Source organism: Tamandua tetradactyla, chromosome 7 (assembly GCF_023851605.1).
Source record: "Tamandua tetradactyla isolate mTamTet1 chromosome 7, mTamTet1.pri, whole genome shotgun sequence".
NCBI classification, from domain to species: domain Eukaryota; kingdom Metazoa; phylum Chordata; class Mammalia; order Pilosa; family Myrmecophagidae; genus Tamandua; species Tamandua tetradactyla.
The window spans coordinates 138,648,265-138,672,854 of record NC_135333.1 but is presented as its reverse complement, the minus strand read 5'-3'; the positions used below and the strand labels follow the sequence as shown (position 1 = coordinate 138,672,854).

Genomic DNA, 24,590 nt, shown 5'->3' with positions numbered 1-24,590 from the left:
TGATAATTTATACCCACCTCTCAAGTGTGCAAAAAAATCACTCCATACTTTTTCTCTATCCCATGTGACACTCTCCCTCAGACCCTCATAGAGGGTACAAATAAACTTCTGGATCTCTTACATGTCAAACAAGAGCTGATGAAAATTAGGGGCCCACTGTTTGCCTAAACATACCATGGTGCCGTTTTGACTACTGTAACTGAGTGCTGTTGGCATGAAGGAATTCTGTAAAGTGCCCTCCTTAGTGATTCCAAAAGGGCACATGATGCTTTTTTTTTTTTGCAATTGCTCTAATCCCCCACCCCCAGCTACCTCCCAAGCCCATAAACTTGGTTTGTACAGGAGTTGCAGTGAAAATTTAAATAATCCTCAATATAATGGAGACTAGAGATTGGGACCAAATCTGCCAGGGCGAAAGCTGTGCTGCCTTGAAGCAACATCCTTGCTTCTGTCAAGACAAGGCATCATAAATTACAGGCGCCTCAGGAGTAGAAGTAGTAAGGACCAAGGACAATGTGTAAGGTAAGTGGAATGAGATGTTTCAAACAGAGGATCTCATGTAGAGCATACGCCTACATACTTAATGCCATTAGGATGTGTAAAGTTCCTTTGCATCCAGACACATCTTAGGAAGGAAGAAATCAGAAAGGAGGGAGAAATTTTAGATTTCTAAAATGGGGACTTAAGCAATTCACACATCTAAATCCCATAGATAATGTATTCATTCTTGCTTTTGGTGGAAGATTGTCTCTTGTCAAACCCTACCTTCCCAACAATGGCAACTGATTATGGATGATGCTACTCTAGCCACCCAACCCTGACAATTAGCACCATTGAAAAACTTCTGAATTTGAGTCTTTAACTTAGGAATTTCTGTCTGAATGCCCATAGCTTTAAGGTGCTTGCAAGTATCACAGAAGTAGCATCATATTTTACTAATAGTCATCATTTAAATGAGTGGAATGCTGTGTAGTGCAGTTTAGTAACAATGCCTGAGTTTGAATCCAGGCTCCATTATACAGCATTTGTCATCTTGGACACATTACTTAACTTCTCTTCACCTTAGTCTCCTCACCCATAAAATGAAAATAGTCATAATACCTACTTCATAGATGACTTTGATGAGTAAATGAGACAATCTTATAAGTTAATGGCACTTAAGGAGCACTCACAATCACAATTCCAATCACAATTATAATTAGGATGATTATTAGTATGTCTTTATGCCTAGTACAAATATATATTTGTTTTGTCTACCCTCCCAGCAGCCTTGGGTGGTGACATTATTACCTAGGAATAGTGGAGCTATGTTCAGGTCCTGTGACTCTACCATCCTCTTAATCACCATCCCTCTGTGATTGGAGGTTCAGTAGAAATCCAAATACGTAGTTCGGAGATCCTAACATCATTTTAATATATCAGGTATCCAAAAGTGAAAAAAAAATTAGAAAGCTTTGTGACATTTCTAAAATTGTCACCCATGTTGCAGATATTTAGACCACTCAATCCAAATTGCAGTCTACAAGACATCCTTCAGCCTTCCCTGAAAACACTTCAAGAACTTCATGCTTTTTTCCCTTTTCATTAAAAGACAAACATTACTGAAACATTTAATCTTTGAAAAAAGGTGTTCTTTGGCATTGAGCTCTGTAGCATGAGGATATTTTTTTGAACATCAAACAGTTATTATATCTAATTATGCTGGTGTTGCTCAAATGAAAGTAGACATGAAGTTTTTAAATTGTGAAACCCAGCCAAGAACCATGAGACTCATTAAGTTTAGTGGACATCAGTATCAAAGGGGAAGATTTTTTTCAGCTAGTCCTTAACCTGAATGTTGATCTCTTCTAAAAGGAAAATAATAAGCAAGTTTGAGGACCGGAGAGGGAAAGAGAAAGAAAAAGAACAGAGAATTATGGTTGTTTGGTATTTGCAGAACGTGCATTGACAAAACAAACCCCTCCTAGTGCCATCATTTTATGACTAGCAAATTAGAAGCAGCACTAATTAGAGATGTAATACAACACTGATAAAGATTATGTGCTTATGTTTAAGGCTTAGTTTTAAAGTAAACTTAAATTAGAACCTAGAACTATCTTATTAAATATAAGCTGTATGTTTGTCTATTTACTGAAACTGAGAATTTTAGTAGGGACTTTTTCCCCCTTTTATCTTTCAGAATAAAGCAGACATCATCTATGGAGATGTGATCTTATTTTCTACATAGCATTCTTCATCTAAATAAAATAAGAAAAGCAATAAATCATGTCATGCATATCATGGTTCATTAGACTATTTATATGAATATGTGATGAATAACAAGTATTTGAACTTTTAAATAAAATTTAAAGTGCCAAGCAAAATAATTCAAGAGAAAAAAAAATACATGCTTAAAGTTTGAATACTGAACAACTGCATTAATATAAATAATTGCATGTATGTCCAGATTCAAGGAATAACCTGTTCCAGTAGAAACTGAGGCACTCCAAACAGAATCACCATGCAAAAAAGAAAGGACTAATAATGAAGAGAATCTAGACAGGGCAAAGGTAAAGACTTCCCCTTTAGTTCCCCTAGCTCAGGATTCACCTATCTCTTCACAATGAAAGATTAAAATGAATACCAAAAGCATTCCATATATTATTTGTTGTCTGTTGTGTTAAGAATGGCTACTTATAATTGAGTAACCCTATACAAGATAGAATTTATCCTTTCATCTATAAAGTCCCAAGTAAAAGACCATGTTAGACATTATTAATGGAACCAGGGAGGGAATTAAACTGATATTTGCAGAGTAAGACTGTTACCCTTGCAGCCTTTCTCAATCTGAAAAATGAGAGAGAGGAGACAGCGCTCCTAATGCCCTAAAGCATCCATTGTATGTAATGAATTCGCTTCTTTCCTTTGCATCTAGAATGGTGCTACTTACGTACCATCCTTGGAGAAGTGAGAATATAGTCATTCAATTAATATTTTGGTAGAATCTAAGTTCCTGTGGAATCTGCATTGAGAAAGCTACCTAAAAGCACATTTTCAAGAGGACTTGTCATATCCAGATATGTCACAGATTTCGCTAGTGTATTGCAATGTGTTAAGCAGTTGTTTATTAGCACTGAGACTTCACCTAATATGATTAGAATAGCCTCGAAAGTACTTCCTTTGCAGCTTTACAGGCATGGGTTCAAATTCTGGCTCAGCCACCACCAAGCTTTCTGACTTCCGGAAATTTGCATTTCCCTGTCTGTGACCTGTGGATAGTAATAATGTCTACCTTGCAGGGTAACAGCAAGGACTTCATGAGACAATGCACAGCCCTCAGCATACAGTGAATGCTCAACAAATGCTATTATTAACCACTGAATGTGGCAATTCTGGGTGCCCCACTGCCGAGCTTTCCTCTTGGGGAGACTTGAGAACAGCACAGAACCATTAGCCCTGCCTCCTACTGAGCCATCTGGCATTGATTTTTTTCAGCTGCACATCCTGGGGACTCACTAGGGCCATAAAATAAAGGAAGCAATAATTCTACTGTGACCACTCAACTGCTAAAACTAAGGGACCTGGAATTTTACACCCTCTAGGATAACACACAGAAAGCCTTGTAATAGAGTACACTGTAGCCGGTTTAAAGACTGTTAGCTAAGGGGGAGGGGGTATTTTGTATGCCAGAGGGCTTTTACATTATCCATTAGCATTTTGGTCTCTTTGAGTTCTTGTCATAACCAGTGGTGATGTTTTATGAAATAATTAACCCCAAGTAGCTTTTGCCGCAATAAAATAATATGCTGTTGAAGGCTTGCTCATTTTCTGCATGTATTTTACTGCTCTGTAAGACATAGGGAGAGAGAATATGAGAGAGGAAAACATGAGAAGAAGCAGAGAGAAGATGTGCAAAGAGAAGAGGAAGAAGTATATATTGATCTTACTCCTTTTCACTTCAAGTAAATATATCTTTTAAGTGTCTTTTTCAGAAAACAACAACAACAACAAAAGGCCAAGTGTTAGTCTCTTTTTTTTCAATTTAAAAACCTGTACTACTTTTTCTAGTTGTAAAGTAATACATAGTCATTGTGGAAAATATAAGAAGCATACCAAAGAAAAATTTTAAATCCCCCATAATATTAATAGCAGTTTTAACCAGACATAAACATATGTAATATTTTGTGCCATTTTTTTCCAATATATTTTCCACATATGTATGTATGTATGTATGTGAGGGTCATATTGAATATATAATTTTATATCTTGCTGTTTTTTTAATTGTTGCTATTAGGTGCATGTCTCCATATCATTAAAAAATGTTTTAAAATAAAATTTAATCAAGGCATCATACCATATGCAAAAGTGAACTCCAAATGGATCAGAGCTCTAAATGCTAACAATGAGCTTATACAATGCTAGAGGAAAACATGAGTGAATTTCTCTACAGCCTGGGTGGAGGGAACACTTTCCCAATATGATTTACAATTCAGAGGCAATAAAAAAGATGGATACATTTAAGTACATAAAAATAAAATACTTTTTTCATGGCAGAAAACGCCATTAGCAAAATCAAAGGACAGACAATAAATTGAGAAAATATTTGCAGAATATCATAAAGAACTTTTTAAAGACTCAAGAAAAAAGACCAAAAATCCTATTGAGAAATGGACTTATCAGCAGTTTATTTCAAAAGATATAAAAACGGGCCTTAAACATAAAAGAGATGCACAATTTTATTCATAATAGGAGAAATACAAATGGAAAAGATACCAAGATACTATATCTAATCCGTTAGATTGGCAAAAGTTTAAAAATAAACTTTTATCTGAGGGAAAACAATGCTATTATACAATTTGGTGGGAATGCAAATTGGTACAACCCCTTTGAGGGGGATATGACAACAAAGATGAGGAAAATCCTTAGAATTGAATGCAAACAGAAACAGACGAACCCATTGTATTTCAAGGAATAACATAACCACATTCAAAGGGGTATTGGTGAAATACCAAGTTACTTTCAAATAATACATTTTAATATATACTATGTTAGGCATAAATCTAAGATGGTACCCAAGATTTCCACTTCCTGATGAACAATCAGTCCCCTCTCCTTGAATATGGGCAGGACCTATGCATGTGATAATCTCTCCCTTATTAGGGTATATGAGCAAGGTGATGGGTCAGTCACTCTTGCCGTTATGTTGTATGAGTCCATCTTAGCCTACTAGGAGGGGTTCTGCTGGCTTTGAAGGGGCAAACTCCCACGTTGTTGTGAGGGCCATGCATTAGGAAATAGTGGGTGGCTTCTAGTGGAGCAAAAATGCATAATCTAAATGTAGTCATAAGGAAACATTGGACCACCCCAAACGGAGAGACATTCAATAAAATAATTGGTCTGCATTCTTCAGAAATATCAATGTCATAAAAAACAAATAAAAGCTGAAGGGCACTTCCGGATGAAAAAAAGTCTAAAGAGATGTGATAGCTAAATGCAATAGGTGATCATAGACTAGGAGGACCGTAAACTGTGGAGGTAAAGAAAAGGCTATAAAAAATTCTTGGGACAATTGACATCATTGCTATTTAGATAACAGTATTTTATCAATATTAAGTTTTCTGAACTTGATAACCATACTGCCGTTACATAAAAGCATAGCACTGGTTTTAGGAAAGATATTCTGAAGTATAAATGAGTAAGGAAACATGAAAAATGCTACCTACTTTCAAATGCTTATGGGGGCAAATTACTTTATGCACAGACACATACACACAAAATAATAAAGCAAATTGGACAAAATGTTAAAACTTTATATTCCTTCCACCATTATGCCGCACCCTTAATATCCATTTCAACACACATTCCCCTGATTTTTGTTCATATAGATTGGAAAATTTATGCAGTTCTTTTGCACTATAGCATACCTCCTTGTTCTATTTTGCTAGCTGCCGGAATGCAATATATCAGAAGTAGAACAGTTTTTAAAAAGGGGAGTTTAATAAATTGCTAGTTTACAGTTCTAAGGCCAAGAAAATGTCCCAATTCAAGCAAGTCTATAGAAATGTCCAATTAAAGGCATCAGAGAAAGACACCTTGGTTCAAGAAGACTGATGAAGTTCAGAGTTTCTCTCTCAAGTGACAAGACACATGGCGAACATAGTCAGGGCTTCTCTCTCAGCTGGAAGGTTACATGGCAAACACGGCATCATCTGCTAGCTTTCTCTCCTGGCTTCTTGTTTCATGAAGCTCTCTTGGAGGTGTTTTCCTTCTTCATCTCCAAAGGTCGCTGGCTGGTGGACTCTGCTTCGTGGTGCTACAGCATTCTCTGCTCTCTCTGAATCTCTCACTTTCTCCAAAATGTTTCCTCTTTTATAGGATTCCAGTAAACTAATCAAGACCCACCCAAATGGGTGGAGACACAGCTCCACCTAATCCAGTTTAACAACTGCTCTTGATTGAGTCACATCTCCAGGGAGGTGATCTAATTACCAATTCAACCATACTGTACTGAATAGGGATTAGAAGAAACGGCTACCTTTACAAAATAGGATTAGGATTAATACATGGCTTTTCTAGGGTGCATACATCCTTTCAAACCAGCACACTCCTCATGGATCATACATTATATCTCACCTTTTGGGGCCTGTTGGGACTTTAATCTAGTTACAGGTCTTGAAGAAAACAGGGGTGTTGGGGGTGGGTCATGAAAAGAAATAAAAGTGTCTTTCAAGCCAATTACCTCAAGGCATTCTGTTGCAGTTTCTTCTGGTGAAACAGGATTAGTCACTCCAGACAGAGGAGTGAGGGCTGTTTCCCCAGGGAAGGTGGTTACAGGTTTAGTAGGTGCTGAAGGGTTAACCTTCCTTAGGTGGAGGTTATGGCAAACAGGAAGCTGTTTCCTCAAGGCAGGCTGGAGATTGGGTAGCTCTTTCCTGAGGACAGTCCACTACAGGACTATGTGATAAAGGCTTAGCACATTCCAGGGATTCCATGTCCCCATTGCCATCATTATCAAGCCATATGTCCCCATCCCAAGTTTCAAGATTGCATTCTTTTCCCATCAAAGCCCTTACTTTAACAGCAGACACCCTGCAATGTTGTAAATCTGCAACTCGTACAATGAGTCTCTGTGTCAGTTTTTCAGAGATCTCAAGTCTGTGACCACGGGAAATAAGATTTTCTTTCAGGGCACACATGAAAACTTTTACCTCCTTTATCCAGTGATTTAGTTGCAAATTTTGAAGCCTTCAGCTCATCCCTTTCCCTCATAACCGAATCCATTGTGTCTAGCAACAACCAGTCAACATCATTATACCTATTAATTCGACAAAATTTCATATAAGTGTCAAAACACTCTCACCCAGTGCCTTGCCTTATATAAATATACAATTAGCAGAATCAAATGGTGATATTTTGCATGTCTCTCTTGCCAACTGAGCCCATGGACTGTCAGTGCCATCTTGATTATTGGAAACCAAGTCATTAGTGCCCTTGAGTCTAATCAGAGTAGAAAACCAATTGTAAAAATGCATTTTTAAGAATCTGTTTCTCAAGAAACACTCCTGATACCATGCTGTATTAGTCATGGTTCTCTGGAGCTGGCAGCTCCAATGAAGGGTCTCAATGAACTCCACAGGAGATGCTTGCTGACTGAAAAAGCAGTGAAAAAAGTCTCTTTTCTTCTTTTAAAGTCACCAAGTGATTGTTTCATCTTATTTTGCAGGGGACACGCCCTTAGTCGATGGTAGATGTAGTCAGCCACACCAGCAGTCAAGCAGACTGATGATTTAATAAATCAGCCTTCCAGTTTATCAACCAACCACAAAATACCTTTGCAGTAATGGTTAGGACAGTGTTTGCCTGACCAGACAACTGGGCATCAACACCTGACCAAGTTGACAACAGAACCTAACCATCAGAGGAGGCAAGTCTCCTAATGTCAAGACCCGCAGTCACAGCTCGGAATTGATGGACAGAGAGAACTTCAGATGAGAGAAACAGACCATTATCTGGGCCATCCTGTGGTTAAGCAACTAGACACCATATCCTAGTCAAGTACACACATGAAATTAGCCATCAAACATCTAATATGTCACTTGAGAGACAGTGGCAGATGAGGAAGCCAAGCAAAGACTGGGACCACTGTGGTCCTAATTCACTTTAACATACTGTAGTGCTTCTTTCTGCTCAAAATGACAATTTTCACCATAGCCACAAAAGTCTAACTCTGGAAGAAGTTGTAGCGCCTTTTCTCAATTTTTATTTGAATAATGGAATAGTATCTAAAAGATTTATTGTATAACATTATTTGATGTTGTGATGGTTAATTTCATGTGTCAAGATAGGACATATTGGAGCCACAAAAGTCTAACTCTGGAAGAAGTTGTAGCGCCTTTTCTCAATTTTTATTTGAATAATGGAATAGTATCTAAAAGATTTATTGTATAACATTATTTGATGTTGTGATGGTTAATTTCATGTGTCAAGATAGGACATATTGGCTAGGATATAGTGTCAGGCAAGCACTGGCCTGGTTGTTGTGTGAGAATATTTCAAGGATTTAAATCATTAGCCAGTTGAGAGCACCTATGGCTGATTACATCTAGTATCAACAAAGAGATGGCCTTTGGCAATGAGAGAAGTCTCCTAATTAAACCAGTTGAATGCCTTAAGGGAAAAACTGATTATTTCAACAGTCAGAAAGAATAAGTTCTATTTCTACTCCAGACAATCAGTGTCACCTTCATCAGATTTCCCAACTTGCAAATTCTCCTGGGGAATACTATGTCACCTTCATTGAGTTTCCAACTTGTGACCTGCCCTACAGATTCAGATTTCCCAATCCAACAGTGGTGTGAGTCAATTTCTCATTTCTATTGTAAATCTCTCAATATCTATCCAGCTATCTATCCTGTTGGTTTTATTTCTCTGGAATATCTTAACTAATATAGATGTGTTAATAGGTATAAACACAGACCCTTACAACCTCCTGAAAGATATCTCTAAATGAGCTCCCTTTTCTGTTTTCATCTGTCTTAGATTACCATCATGTTGCAAATAAGATTGATTTTTTATAATAACAACAGCAGCAGCATTTGTTGAGCATTCACTATGTCCCAGGTGCTGTACTACATGCTTTACAATAATTATTTTTCTTTATCCCCCCAACATCTTCATGAAATATGTATTATTATTATGTCCATATTACTATGAAAAAGATGAACCTCAGAGCAATTAAATAACTTTTCCAGAGTTACAAACTTATAACACAGTGAGAAGCCAGAAAGGATTCCCAGGTGAGGAAAAGCTACCAGTGTTGATGAAATTGAGGTAATTTTGTCTCTAAGGTCCTATGATGTTGTCTTAGGTTGGACTTTTGAGAATGTAAGATTGAGGCAAGGAGTTTATGGTGCTTCAACTTCATTAGAGAATGTCATTACAAATGTGAGGGTCAAAGGAAGTGAAACAGAGAGTCAGTATAGGAATACATTATTAAGTTGTTAACTGCTGAGACTGATAGCTCAAATCCAAAGGTCTGACTTTCAACAAGTGTTATAAAGTGTATCTTGAAGCAGTCCATCTAGAAAGAGAAAAGAGGGAGAAGGTTATCTATTACCTCTTTCTCCTTTTGCCAAAAGTTTGCCTCATGAGGCATTAACTTTTTTGCACTCAGGGGTTTCTCATAAGTGGGACACAAGCAGAAACCTGTGGCATTCTGTATCTTGGCATCAACAAGGAATCCCTGGTTGTGTTAGTTAGATTCAGTTGTCAACTTGGCCAGGTGAGCATACCTAGTCTTGTTGCTGCGGACATAAGTCAGCGATAGGTGAACCTCATCTGTTGCCAGTTACATCTGCAGTCAGCTAGGAGGCGTGTCTGCTGCAATGAGTGATGTTTGACTTAATTGGCTGGTGCTTAAATGAGAGATTGCAACTGTAGCACTGCTAAGCAGCTCAGCATTCCTCATCTCAGCACTAGCAGCTCAGCCCAGGCCTTTGGAGATGCAGAAAGAAGTCACCCCAGGGAAAGTTGTTGGAACCCGGGGGCCTGGAGAGAAGACCAGCAGAGACCATCCTGTGCCTTCCACATAAGAAAGAACCTCAGTGGAAAGTTAGCTGCCTTTCCTCTGAAGAACCAACAAAATAAATCTCCTTTTATTAAAAGCCAATCCATCTCTGGTGTGTTGCATTCCGGCAGCTAGCAAATTAGAACACTGGTGTAGTAGGCAAGAGGTACGTGGTGCAGCTTAAGGTGAGGTACCATCAGGATATGCCTAAATGAAGTCAGCAGGAGCCCACATAGAATTGATAACTTACGTGGTGTTGAAACAAGAGCTAGGGAATGTTGAGAGGATCTGAAGTGGTGCCTCAGACATGTCTGGAAAAATATGTGTTCTTTTCTGCAGGATGGAAGGAAGCAACTCTGTTTTGGAATGTTGCAAGTGTTTGGAATGTCTCTTAATGAGTAAGGTACAGAAAACTACTTTGGAGTCCCAGGTAGGCATCAAAATAATTTCTTATGCCCTGAGTCTTGAAAGTAAAGTCTTCAGGGACCTTGGGCAACCAGCAGTTTTAAACCACAAAAAGAATGAAGAGTATAGGGAAGGAATCTGGAAATGTCCACTTAGTAATTCTTCCAAGAAAGTTAACCATCAGTTCCTGAAGGATCCTAGGAAGTGGAGCTGGAGGTGCAACCAGCTGTAGTGTGGTTTCATCTGGTTGAACTATTTGGGTTAAGATCATTCAATTGCATAGAATGTCATTGCATATCTCTTTTCAAACCTGGAATTTTTTTTTTTTTGCATGGGCAGGCACTAGGAAGCGAACCCAGGTCTTCAGCATAACGAGAGAACTCTGCCTGCGGAGCCACCATGGCCCGCCTGTATATCTCTTTTTTGGAAGAGTAAAGCTCCCTAACCTCGAGTCTGGTGAAATGATGTTCAGTGGCTCCAGAACACAAAATCCCTCTTGGGGTTTTAGACTCAACAATAAGATAGTATTAGCAATAAGCCCACAAACTACTGATTTCTGTAGCAGTTAAAATTACTTTCAGTTAAAATTAAAATGCAGGGCTTTAGTTAAAATTATCGATAAAAGCCCTTGTTAGCTACCTCTCCAGAAGGCTGAGCCATTCCCTGTAGTTCTAAGGAAAGTGGTTCTAAGGACCTTGATAAAGAAGGGACTTCTGATTGTTCTAACAATCTGGAACATCTGATTGTGCCCTAACTACAATGGCAGCTGGGAAAGTATCAGTCATTTTCAACTATTTATGGTGGGTGGTAATCTCTGCCTCATAAAGTGGAAGAAGTCCCTATACCTAAGAGGTTTAAGATTCTGACTGACCAAAACATGTGTCAGATGTCCACTTCAGTTCCATCTTTGCCCCAACTCCCTTTCTTGTTGACTGATTCTTTGCCCAGTACAAATGCTCCCCTTGTAGCTAGGTCTCTAATATTTACTGCTAGCCCTCCTTGATGGTTAGCAAAATCAGAAGAACAAAATCATACCAGGTATGTATAGCCTTTTAGGTTTACCCAACACTCCCTGCCTGGCCTTCCTTGCTTTGGTTGTCCAACAGCTGCCCAACCCTAGAATGTGATGTTCTGCGGACAAATCTGCAGACAAACCTGCCACATGGAATCTTAAAACTGGAGCCACTGTTAGAAACAGTCACCTTACACAGAGCAGTCTAACTCTGGCCTAGTATAATACTGATTTTACTGTTATACTTGAGTTATGGCTCTTACTCTCATATTAACCAGCTATGTATGTTGCCTTGAAAAAAATGATTTAACTATTTTATATTTGGCTTCCTAAATTGTTTTAAAAGAGAGAGAGAGAGAAGGAAAAGAAATGGTCATTTGATTTAGGATGTGGTGGTTTGGAGCTATACATACCTCCAGAAAAACACGTTCTTAAACTTAATCTATTCTTGTGAGTGTGAATTCATGGTAAGTAGGACCTTTTGATGAGGTTATTTCAGTTAAGGCATGGCCCAATTCAATCAGGTAGGGTCTTAATCCTATTACTGGAATCCTTCATAAGTGAAATGAAATTCAAACAGAGAAAGCTGTGGATGCAAGAAGCTGAAATCAGCAGAACCCAGAAGAGAATGGAGAGGCCAGGAAAGACCACTATGTACATTGCCATGTGACAGAGGAACCCAGCACAAAGGATCACTGGCAGCCAGCCCCAGAATGATAGTCTTCAGGAAGAAATCATCACCTTGATGACACCATGATCTGTACTTTTCCAAGCCCTAAAACTGTGAGCTAATAAATTCCAGTTGTTGGTATCTTACCTTCTTCATCTCTGTCTTTTCAAAAGTGCCCACTTGTTCTCTTACATTTTCTACTGCTTGCTCTTTGGGCTGTGCCCTTGAATTCTTTCTCATGGCCTGGCCAAGAACCTGGAAGCCAAAATCCAGCAACATATTTTGACAAGCCAGACAGGAGACACTTCTCTCTGACCATCTGGACTGGTAAGTCATGGCTATTGGCTGGGAAGCTTGGCTGTGTGCTTTTTCTTTTGCTTCTTGCTTGTCTCTCTATCCTGCTGTTCCACTCTAATTCTCTCCCTCTCTCCCTCTCTCTCACCCTCTCTCTCTTACTCTCTCTCTTGTTCTCACTCTCCCTTACTCTCACTCTCCCACTTTCTCTCCTCAGCTTTCCGAGAATTCCCCACTCACTTGGCTTCTCTGTCTCTAGGAATCTAGAGGCACTGATCCAGGGGAGTGGAAGCCATATCAAGTCCCCCTGTCTGTTTGTCTGTCTCTCTTTCTCCTCAGTTCTCTGAGACTTCCCCACACTCTCTCTTTTCCTCCCCTCTGAGGAGCCAGACTCTTCCTCCTGCTAAATCTGTTCCTCTTTTTACCTCTTCAACAGAGGTCCTCTCCCTTGCCTCTGTGAGAATCTTCTTTCTCCTCTTTCTGGTTTCTGAGATATTCCATCTTTTGTAACAAGATGCTGGGCTAAGGATTCTTGTGCCAAACAAGGTGATGCCTTTAACATTCTAGGGATTCACATCTGGTTTAGGCCCATGGAAATTGGGTATTTTCCAATGAGAATGTCTCCTTTCTAGACCTTCATTGTTTAGTCTCTTTTGGAGCCCATTTCAGCCGAATATAAAGCTTCTCTTCTATAGTATGCTATTTTTTAGCCCTCAGGAGTGTTGTCCTAGACTTCTCTCAAGTGGGGTCAGCATCCACACCTTGAGAGCATAGGTCTAGATGTATCTTGGGCAGGAACATCTCAGGGACACCCAACTACTCATCTTGGAGTTGCCTGGTGACTTTACTCCCCATGTTCCCAAAAGATTGAGCTGGCAGAAAGGAAGGACTCCTCAAGAGTACTGTCCTGGAGTTCTTCCAGACAAGAGTTGGGTTAGTGTCCCTGACCTGTGTTTGGGAACCCCCCCCCCAAAGCATAGATCCAGACATCTCTCAGGAATGTATGAGGTTTGAATCCCCAAATCCTCAAGAACATTGTCCTGGAATTCTTCCAAGTAAGGCCCAGAATTCCCCCAAAGTGTAGATCCATACATTTCTCAGGAAACATGCCATAGGGCTGCCTGGTGACTATACTCCCTGTATTAGTTACGGTTCTCTAGAGAAACAGAATCAACAGGAAACACTCACAAATATAAAATTTATAAAAGTGTCTCAAGTAACCATGGGAATGCAGGCTGTGAAGCTGATGATTCCAATGGAGGGTCTGGGTGAACTCCACAGAAGAGGCTTGCCGGCCGAAGCAGGAAGAGAGCCTGTCTCTTCTGAATCCTCCTTAAAAGGCTTCCAGTGATTAGATTAAGCATCACTCATTGCTGAAGACATACCCCTTGGCTGATTAAAAATGGAATCAGCTATGGATACAGGTGACATGATCATGATTTAATTTTGTGAAATGTCCTCATTGCAACAGAGAGGCCAGCCCTTGCCCAACCAGAATACAGGTACTACCACTTGGTCAAGTTGACAAATGAACCTGACCATGACAGTCCACCCCTTGTCAACTTGGCAGCTATACATATCACCTTAAACCATGCCTAATTTCTAAATAAAAAACAATAAAACCCACATTATTTTCTCTCACCTAACAATACTCAACTGTCCTGCATATAACTGGAAACACATTAAATCTCTCCTTGTGTTTCCAGTTCAAGTCCTTGGGTAATATTCATTCTTAAACTTGACATCTTACAACTTAAAATAGTATAACATGAACAAAAATAGTATTATAGTCCTCATTTCTGTAACTGATCATGTGGTCGTAGTTCATATTTATCACTACCTTCTTCCACTATCCGTTCCATGTTCCCTTTACCCTCAGCAAGCACTTCTGCTGGCCATAGTTCTTTGCCTGGTGGGGTAACCCAAACCTTCATTCCTGAAGTTTCAGAGCCATTGGTAGTCCTTACTGGATTGGGTTGTTGCAGTTTTCCATTGATTTTAATCACAGGGCATGGTAGTACTAAAAGACACCCTAGGGGATCGCCTATATTCCAAGAAAACTCTTCTTTACCTCCATTGTGTATTTGCAATCCTATTTTCCCCTGATAGTCAGGGTCAATCACCACAAACAATAATGTAATCCCCTTCTTGGCTTGTTGATCCAGGGGCATGAGTAGCCCAAAGTGACCTGGTGGCAGTGTTAGATTCCAGTTCAGTGGAATCATTGTTGTTTCTTCTGGTGGAAGCACTCCCCCTTTTGGAACTAAAACCTGTAGACCAGAAGAGCTCAGGGTCACAGAGACAGAAAGCAAAAATTTTCCTAGTGGATCACTGGGGGTAATAGTGAGTGGTACCACTCCCATTTCCACCTCTTGGTTCCTGGACCCATGGATCCTGGCTATGGGAGAAATAACACCATATAGCAGATACTGATTCAGAGCATATGCAGCTTCCTGGAGAACATTACCCCAGCCCTTCAAGGTATTGCCACCTAGTTGGCACTGTAATTGAGTTTTCAAAAGGCCATTCCACCATTCTATCAATCCAGCTGCTTCTCGATGATGGGGAACATGGTAAGACCAGAGAATTCCATGAGCATGTGCCCATTCCCGCACTTCATTTGCTGTGAAGTGTGTTCCTTGATCAGAAGCAATGCTGTGTGGAATACCATGACGATGGATAAGGCATTCTGTAAGCCCAAAGATGGTAGTTTTGGCAGAAGCATTGCATGCAGGGAAAGCAAACCCATATCCAGAGTATGTGTCTATTCCAGTTAGAGAAAATCGCTGCCCCTTCCATGAAGGGAGTGGTCCAGTGTAATCAACCTGCCACCAAGTAGCTGGCTGGACACCTCGGGGAATGGTGCCGTTATCAGGGGCTGAGTGTGGGTCTCTGCTGCTGGCAGATTGGGCACTCAGCAGTGGCTGTAGCCAGGTCAGCCTTGGTGAGTGGAAGTCCATGTTGCTGAGCCCATGCATAACCTCCATCCCTACCACCATGACCACTTTGTTCATGAGCCCATTGGGCAATGACAGGAGTTGCTGGGGAAAGAGGCTGACTGGTATCCACAGAATAGGTCATCTTATCCACTTGATTATTAAAACCTTCCTCAGCTGAAGTCACCCTCTGGTGTGCATTCACATGGGACACAAATATCTTCATGTTTTTAGCCCACTCAGAAAGGTCTATCCACATAATTCTTCCTCAGACCTCTTTGTCACCAATTTTCCAGTTATGGTCTTTCAAAGTCCCTGACCATCCAGCCAAGCCATTAACAACAGCCCTTGAGTCAGTATACAAATGCACCACTGGTCAGTTCTCCTACCAAGCAAATGAACAACCAGGTGCACTACTCGAATTTCTGCCCACTGGGAGGGTTTCCCCTCACCACTGTCCTTCAAGGACACCTCAGAAAGGGCTTGGAGTGCTGCAGCTATCCACTTTCGGGTGGTACCTGCATATTGTGCTGAACCGTCTGTAAACCAGGCCCGAGTTTTCTCTTCCTCAGTCAATTCACTGTAAGGAACTCCCCACGAGGCCATAGCTCTGGTCTGAGAAAGAGAAGGTAATGTGGCAGGAGTGGAGACCATGGGCATTTGGGCCACTTCCTCATGTAACTTACTTGTGCCTTCAGAACCTGCTCTGGCCCTATCTTGTATATACCATTTCCATTTTACAATAGAGTGCTGCTGTGAACGCCCAACTTTATGGCTCGGTGGGTCAGACAACACCCAACTCATGATAGGCAACTCAGGTATCATGGTAACTTAGTGGCCCATGGTTAAGCATTCAGTCTCTACTAAGGCCTAGTAGCAGGCCAAAAGCTGTTTCTCAAAAGGAGAGTAGTTATCTGCAGCAGATGGTAAGGTTTTGCTCAAAAATCCTTTAAAAGTCTGTGTTGTTGTTCTCCTCTACGGGCCTGCCAAAGATTCCAAACAGCATCTCCTTTTGCCATTGATACTTCCAGCACCATTGGATCTGCTGGATCATATGGCCCAAGTGGCAGAGCAGCTTGTACAGCAGCCTTTACCTGTCGCAGAACCTCCTCTTGTTCAGGTCCCCACTCAAAATTAGCAGCTTTTCTGGTCACTCAATAAATGGGCAGGAATAGCACACCCAAATGAGGAATATGTTGTAGCCAAAATCCAAAGAGAGACCAACTAGGCATTGTGCCTCTTTTCTTGGTTGTAGGAGGGGCCAGATGCAGCAACTTATCCTTCACCTTAGAAGGGTTATCTCAACATACCCCATACCACTGGACACCTAGAAATTTAACTGAGGTGTAAGGCTCCTGTATTTTTGTTAGATTTATCTCCCATCCTCTAACACACAAATGCCTTACCAGTAAGTGTAGAGTAGTTGCTACTTCTTGCTCGCTAGGTCCAATCAACATGATATCATCAATATAGTGGACCAGTGTGATGTCTTGTGGGAGGGAGAAATGATCAGGTTCTCTGCGGACAACATTATGACATAGGGCTGGAGAGTTGATATACCCCTGAGGTAGGACAGTGAAAGTATATTGCTGACCTTACCAGCTGAAACAAACTGTTTCTGGTGGTCCTTACTAACAGCTATTGAGAAAAAAAGCATTTGTCAGATCAAAACCTGCATACTAGGTACCAGAGGAAGTATTGATTTGCTCAAGCAATGATACTACATCCGGAACAGCAGCTGCAATTGGAGTTACCACCTGGTTGAGCTTACAGTAATGCACTGTCAACCTCTAAGACCCATCTGTTTTCTGCACAGGCCAAATAGGAGAGCTAAATGGGGATGTAGTGAGAATCACCATCCCTGCATCCTTCAGGTCCTTAAGAGTGATAGTAATCTCTTCAATCCCTCCAGGAATCTGGTTTTCCTTCTGATTTACTATTTTGCTAGGTAGGGGCAGTTCTAGTGGCTTCCACTTGGCCTTTCCCACCATAATAGCCCCCACTGCACAAATTAGCCAATGTGGGGATTCTGCCAGTTGCTTAGTATGTCTATTCCAATTATACATTCTGAAACTGAGGAAATAACTATAGTTGGCCCCTGGACCCACTGTCCTAAAACTCAGACCTGAGCTAAAACTCCATTAATCACCTGACCTCTATAAGCCACCACTCTGGTGGACCAGAGTGACATTTTGGGTCCCCTGGAAATAATGTCACTTCTGAACCAGTGTCTAATAATCCCCCAAATATCTGATCATTTCCTTTTCCCCAATGCACAGTTACCCTGGTAAAAGGCCATTGGTCTCCTTGGGGAAGGCTTGGAGGAAGATTAACAGTATAGATTTGTGGCAGTGTAACAGGGTTCTCGCCCAAAGGGACCTGGCCTCCCCTTCATTCAAGAGACTCTGGGTCTGTACACTGTCTCAAGTCTGAAAATTGATTAAGGGGCCGGGACTCTGTGCTTTTGTAATTCAGGTTAGACTTCTGTTCACTTGACCTAGAACTCTTTTGTTTATACAGCTCAAACAAGAATTTAGTAGATTGCCCTTCTATTGTATTTCTAGGTACCCCATGATTCACTAGCCAATGCCACAAATCTCTGTGAGTCATATAATTTTGACTTCTGCTTTGAGTTTGCTGTTTATTATAATAGCCACGTCTACCCTGTCTTTGGTGATTAAGTGCTGCCACCTGGCTTCTTCCAACTCAGAATCCGGTCATCCCCTTTGTGTTTAAGGATTCCAGCTCAGGGACAGCAGTTTCCACAGTAATATCTCACCTACAGAGAAGTGCAGCTACAGAGCTCTTCAGGAATGATGGCGCTTGTTTCACAAATTTATTTCTTACAGTTCTGGTAAAAGGTGCATCCTCCAGAAAATTCCTGGGATGTAAGAGCAGGCTTTATGTGATAAATCCACTCCAACATTCCAAACCCTATAAGCCTCTGGATCCCCTCGTCTACATTATACCAGGGCAGTTCTGGCATTTCAACCTCAGGTAATGTCAGCCACCTTTGATCCATATTTCAACCAACCATCCAAACAAACTGTTAATACCTTTTCTAATCCCTCAAGCTATAACATTGGATGCAGTATCTCTGCTTAGTGGGCCCATGTCAATAAATTCAGCCTGATCCATCCTTATATTCTCCCACCATTATCCCACACCCTTAAAATCCATTGCCACACATATTCCTCTGATTTCTGTCTATATAAATGGGAAAACTCACATACAGCTCTTTTGGAGTATAACATACCTCCTCATGTATGACACTTTGTATCTCACCTTTACGAGCCTGTTGGGACTTTAGTCTAGTTATAGGTCTGGAAGAAGTGAGGAGTGGTGGGGGTGGATCATGAAGAGAATTAGAAATATCTTCCAAGCCATTTGCTTCAGGGCATTCATTTGCAGTTTCATCTGGTGAAACAGGATTAATCACTCTAGGACTAATCCCTTTAGGAGGAGGTTGGGTGGCCAACTCCTCAAGGCAGGCTGGAGGTGGGGTGGCTATGTCCTCAGGGCGGACTATTACAGGGTTACCAGAGAAGACTCAGCATAACCTAGGGTTTCCACTTCACCGCTGATATCATTATCAATCCATATGTCACCATCGCATCTTTCAGGATCCCACTCCTTTCCGATCAATATCCTCACTTTAACAGCAGACACCATACAACATTGAGATTTCAGTTTATGTTGTGAAGTTGCTACTCTAACAATAAGATTCTGAGTCTGATTTTCAGAGATCTCAAGTCTACAGCTACAGAAAACAAGATTTTCCTTTAGGATACTCAGAAACAGCTACATCTGTCAGACGGCGCTTAAGCTTCTCGTTTGAAGCCTTAAGCCCATTCCTTTCACTCCTTAATGCATCCAGTGTATCTAACTACAACCAGCCAACATCTCTTTACCTCTTATTTCCACAAAACTCCATAAGGGTGTCAAAAACATTATCCCCCAGAGCCTGGCTTCGTACAAGTGAAGCATTAGGAGAATTGAGTGATGATATTTTGACTATCTCTTTTGCCAACTCATTCCATGGATTGGGAGTGTCATTCTGATTATGGGAATCAGAGTCCTTAGTGCCTTTGAGTCCAGTCAGAGTAGAAACCATTCTTAAAAACCCATTTTTAAGATTCTGTTTCTTAAGAACCACTCCTGGTACCAGTTGTATTAGTTAGGGTTCTCTAGAGAAACAGATTCAACAGGAAAGGCTCACAAATATAAAATTTATAAAAGTGCCTCAAGTAATCTTGGAAATGCAGAGTCCAGAATCTGCAGGGCAGGCTGTGAAGCTGATGATTCCAATGAAGGGTCTGGACGAACTCCATAGGAGAGGCTTGCCGGCCAAAGCAGGAAGAGAGCCTGTCTCTTCTGAATCCTCCTTAAAAGGCTTCCAGTGATTAGATTAAGCGTCACTCATTGCAGAAGACATGCTCCTTGGCTGATTACAAATGGAATCAGCTCTGGATGCAGGTGATGTGATCATGATTTAATTCTGTGAAATGTCCTCATTGCAACAAACAGGCTAGCATTTGCCCAACCAGACAAAGAGGTACTACCACTTGGCCAAGTTGACACGTGAACCTGACCATGACACTCCCCATGTTCCCAGGTGATTGGATCAGCAGAGAAGAAAATGCCCAGCTCTGGCGTACAGTGGGATACCACACAGTCACACTGGTGCTAGTGAGACCCCTATTTTTCTTTTTTCCCGAGGAAACAGGAAATGCCAAGTCTATAAGCTGAAAAATGGGGATGACTCTGATGAGTCTGTCAATTACAATACCATCCTCCAGTTTGTAAAGACAGGGAAAGTAATGAGAAATTCCCTCTGCCTAGATGTTTATAGTTCTCCATCAAGATAGAGACCTGAGAATGACTTGTTGCTTGTGTTATGCCCATGTCTCAGTTTCCATTAAAGGATAAAAATCTTTAATGATCCCTCTTTAAAACTTGTTTGCTAAAATGCATAATAAAATGTACCACCAAGCCAGTTAATTTTAATAAGCTAAGGGAAATCACTTAGGGAAAAGAGGAAAATCCAGCTCTATTCCAGGGGAGGCTAGTGGAAGCCCTAAAAAGTGCATGAATGTAAGCCCAGATTCCTGGGAAGTTCAAATTTTGCTAGGCATGTATTTCATTAGCCAATCTGCCCCTGATATTCAGAGAAAACTACAAAAGCATTCCATGCGCTTGCAAACTCCCATTTATAACCTGTTAAAATGGCCCTTTTTTTTTTTGTCTTTAACAATCAAAACCGGACTGAGGGGGAGGAGAAGGCAAAGAGAGGTAAGCAAAAAAATGGAGAACCAGCTTAACTCATTGCAGTTGCTGTTAAAAGCTCCCTATCTCCTCAAGGTCACCTGTATCATGGCTTAAACCTCAAGGACCTTAAGTAAACTGTGGGTCGGAAGGCCACTGTCAGAGAGTGCCGGAAACCTCAAGACAACCCTTGACCTTGGGACCACCGGAGCCTTACCCTAAGTGTCACCAACATGGTTATAGGGGTCCAAGGACTGCATTGTCTCCCAAAGTAGGGGGCTGGGGGTAGGACAGCCCCTGGATCCCTGCTCCCAGCAAGTGAAGAAAGATTGATGGTGCCTGAGGCCACGTATGGTCCTGCTGAGTTCACATCTGACCATCAACCTAGAGGAGCCTCAAGTGAAACTCAACATGGCAGGTAAGATTACTGATTTCTTAATTAATAGAGTCATTTACTCTGTCTTAAACTGCCATTCTTGGTCTACCTCCACTTGGACTTGTCTCGTTATGGGAGTTGAAAGTAAAACCAAAACTAGAATCTACACTACCCCTCTCCTTTGTAAGCTTAAAGACTTTCTGGTAACATTCTAGTATCCCATCAATTTCTCATTGTCTCTGAATGCCCCACCTCACTTTTAGGGAGGAATCTTCTTCACTCTCTGGGGGCCACCTTAAGACCAGTGTGCTAGTTAGAAACTGTTATGTACCCCAGGAAAGCCATGTTCTTTAATCCCTATTCGGTATTGTTGGGTGGTATATTTTTTATTGTTTCCTTGGAGATGTGACCCACCCAATTGTGGGTGGTACCTTTTGATTAGGTGGTTTTCATGAAGATGTCTCTGCTCATTCAAGCTTGGGTTGCTTACTAGAGTCCTTTAAGAGGGAACCATTTTGGAAAAGCTTAAGAGTCCACAGAGCCCACACAGTCAGAGACCTTTAAACTTGCAGAAGGAAAATGCCCCCGGGAAAGTCCTTTGAAACAAGAAGCCAGAGACCCCAGCAGGTGCCAGCCACATGCCTTCCCAGTTGACAGAGGTGTTCCAGATCCATCAGCCTTTCTTAAACCAAGGTATCTTTATCTGGATGCCTTAGTTTGGACATTTTTATAGCTTTGGAACTGTAAGCTTGCAACTTAATAAATTCCCTTTTTTAAAAGCTATTCTGTTTCTAGTATATTCATTCTGGCAACTTTAACAAACTAAAACAGCAAGTAAATCTGGCTAGTGTTTACTTCCTTACTCCTATGAGAACAAGGCTTCTCATCATCCCAAAGAAGATCCTTGAACAAATAAACTTGTCTGTATGAGTTGAAGGCATCCCAGGCTAGCCTCTAAGTAACCCTTAGCTGTATGCAAGTTTTCAGTCCTACATCTTAAAAACACATTCTTCTTTATTTTTAAAACAGTTTTATTGAGATATTATTCACATACCATACAATCCACCCAAAGGGTACAATAAATGGCTTTTAGTATATTCACAGAGTCATGTATTCATTGCCACAATAAATTTTGGAACATTTTCGTTACTACAAAAGTAAAAACCCATATACCTTAGCAGTCACCCCTTAATCCCTGTATTCTTCCCCATCCCTACACAAACAGTAGTCTATTTCTGTCTCCATAGATTTATTTACATTTTATGTAAATAGAATTATTCAATATGTAGTACTTTGTGTCAGGCTTTATTCACTTAGCATAATGTTTTAAAACATTATTATTTTCTTTTAATTAGAGAAGTTGTATTATCACAGAAAACTCATATAAAAATACAAAATTGCCATATACCCCCTGTATACCTCTTCACCTTAACTCTCAATACCTATTTCCTTTTGAATGGCAAGGACTTAACAATTAAATCCCTACCCTACTCACTTAGACTGTGCTGCCCCAAGAGTTTCAAAATAATCCCCATATCTTGAGAAATGCGTTAGCAGCAGACTTTGCTGACCTCTAACTGCCTCAAATCAAGTCTTGCAATATGCTTACTTTGTGAACTAACATATTGCAAATATAAAAGTGAATTTTATTTCTTGTAGTCATTGCTAACTGAATGGACATTATTGAAAGTTGCAGAAAGCTTAAGAAAATGAATTTTGTAGTCATTACTAACTACATGCTATTAATGGATATAGAAAGTTTTAAAAAGTAAATTTTGTGGCCCATTACTGACTGCAAACCCTAGATGGATGTGAAAAATTGTGGATAATTTGGGAAAATAAGTTTTGTTCAAGTCACTGCTGACTATAAGAAGTTGTAGAGAGTTTATAAAAATGAATTCTGTGTGTCATGATCAATGCTGCTCTATTAAACTGCTCTTAATGAGAAGTTATTTTAAAAGTTTTCTTAACCATCTGAATACTCTGCCTAAAAAATAAAAATCTAATATATTCAAAATAATATCCTTGTTGATGTTTATGTTGACTTTATCATCCTTTATTTCAGAAGAAAAGTCTTCTCACTCTTAAAGAAAGACTGTTGAAAATAATTTATTCTCTCACCTTGTAAAAGTAAAATGCTAAAATAGTTTAACATGTTATATAAAGTGTTTAAAAAGTATTGCAATAATTTAAAAATTTCTATCCTTCTGTTAACTAAATTTACATGGGTGAAATGTTATTCATATATTTAGAAATTGAATAAATTTCTAAAAGTACACATGATCAGCTGTAAGTCATCTTCAACAAAAGTTTCATCTTCAACAAAAAGGACTTTAAAACAGAAACAAGACAAGTATATAAGTCATGATCTACCTATTAATTAACATAACCCCAGTAAATATGTAAAGGTAAATCAGGACAAAACTTCTGCTGTAGTTTTTCAAATATTTTTCTTTTTTAAAGCAGATTCATTAACCAAAAAACAAAGGAAGCAAAGTGTGCAATAGTCAGCCAAATTAAGTGAGGCCAAAATCCTGCCCCCAGGGACTTTAACTAAAAAAGCAAAACTAATTGTCCTCACTTGAGCTCTAAAACTGGGAAAAGGGAAAGGCTATGCCTTCCTCGTCCTGCATGCTCATGCAGCAGTGTAGAAAGAGTGAGGCTTTCTCCCAATTAAATACCACCAAGAGATATTCAATCTCTTAAATGTCATGCTCTTATCAACAGAAATAGCAATGATTTATTGCCATGACCATCAAAAAACTAATGCTAACATCTCTCTAGGAAACAACTAGGCCAACGCAGCAGCCAAGGCTACAGCCTTCTAAGCCTCATTCCTGTACCCCTAAACTTGCCACATGTACCCTCTTATTTCCTAGTTGAACAGGAATGAGCTACCCTACTAAGATTCATTCTTGAACCTGAAGTTTGTAGTTCCCTTCCCTCTTCTCGGGTCTCTCTTGGCTAATGCGTGTCCTAGGCTCACTCACTTCTCTCCTTCTCTTACTATTGATTGGCCTTGGCATTATTAAACTTCTCACCAAGTTTATTTCTTCCAGACTAAAAGCCTTTCACACCAAACTCATGTTGATGCAAGGATTTTCATCCATCCCAACAACCCATCTTGACTCCTCTCCTCTCAACTTAATGAGATAGCCAGAAATTTCTACACCCCATAAAGCAGGCCTACACCCCCTAACAAGGAAGGGCTACAAGGAAGCAGCTACAGAAGACAGACCCTTGTCCCTCAGCAAACCTTAAGATTAAGGGGCTAAAAAGACACATGAAAAGATGCTCAATTTCCCTGGCTATAAGGGAAATAAAAATCAAAACCACAATGAGATAGCATCTCACACCCACCAGAATGGCCATTATCAATGAAACAGAATATGACAAGTGCTAGAGAGGATGTGGAGAAAGAGGCACACTTATCCACTGTTGGTGGGAATGTCAAATGGTACAACCGCTGTGGAAGGCAGTTTGCCTGGCAATACCATTGCTAGGCATCTACTCAGAGGACATGAGGGCAAGGACACAAACAAACATTTGCACACCAATGTTTATAGCAGCATTATTTACAATTGCAA

General features: G+C 40.3%; 1 long non-coding RNA gene across 15 annotated transcripts in view; it reads left to right on the top strand.

The window, feature by feature from the left end:
- Positions 1 to 12,622, top strand: part of LOC143642700 (uncharacterized) — a 143,144-nt gene extending 130,522 nt beyond the window's left edge. For 2 of the 15 annotated variants that reach the window (XR_013155803.1, XR_013155810.1), the window contains 2 exons: positions 10,385 to 10,475; positions 12,043 to 12,615. This is a non-coding gene — a long non-coding RNA (uncharacterized LOC143642700). The other 13 variants (XR_013155806.1, XR_013155804.1, XR_013155805.1 and 10 more) reach the window with 11 other exon arrangements.
- The last annotated feature ends 11,968 nt before the right edge of the window (positions 12,623 to 24,590 follow it).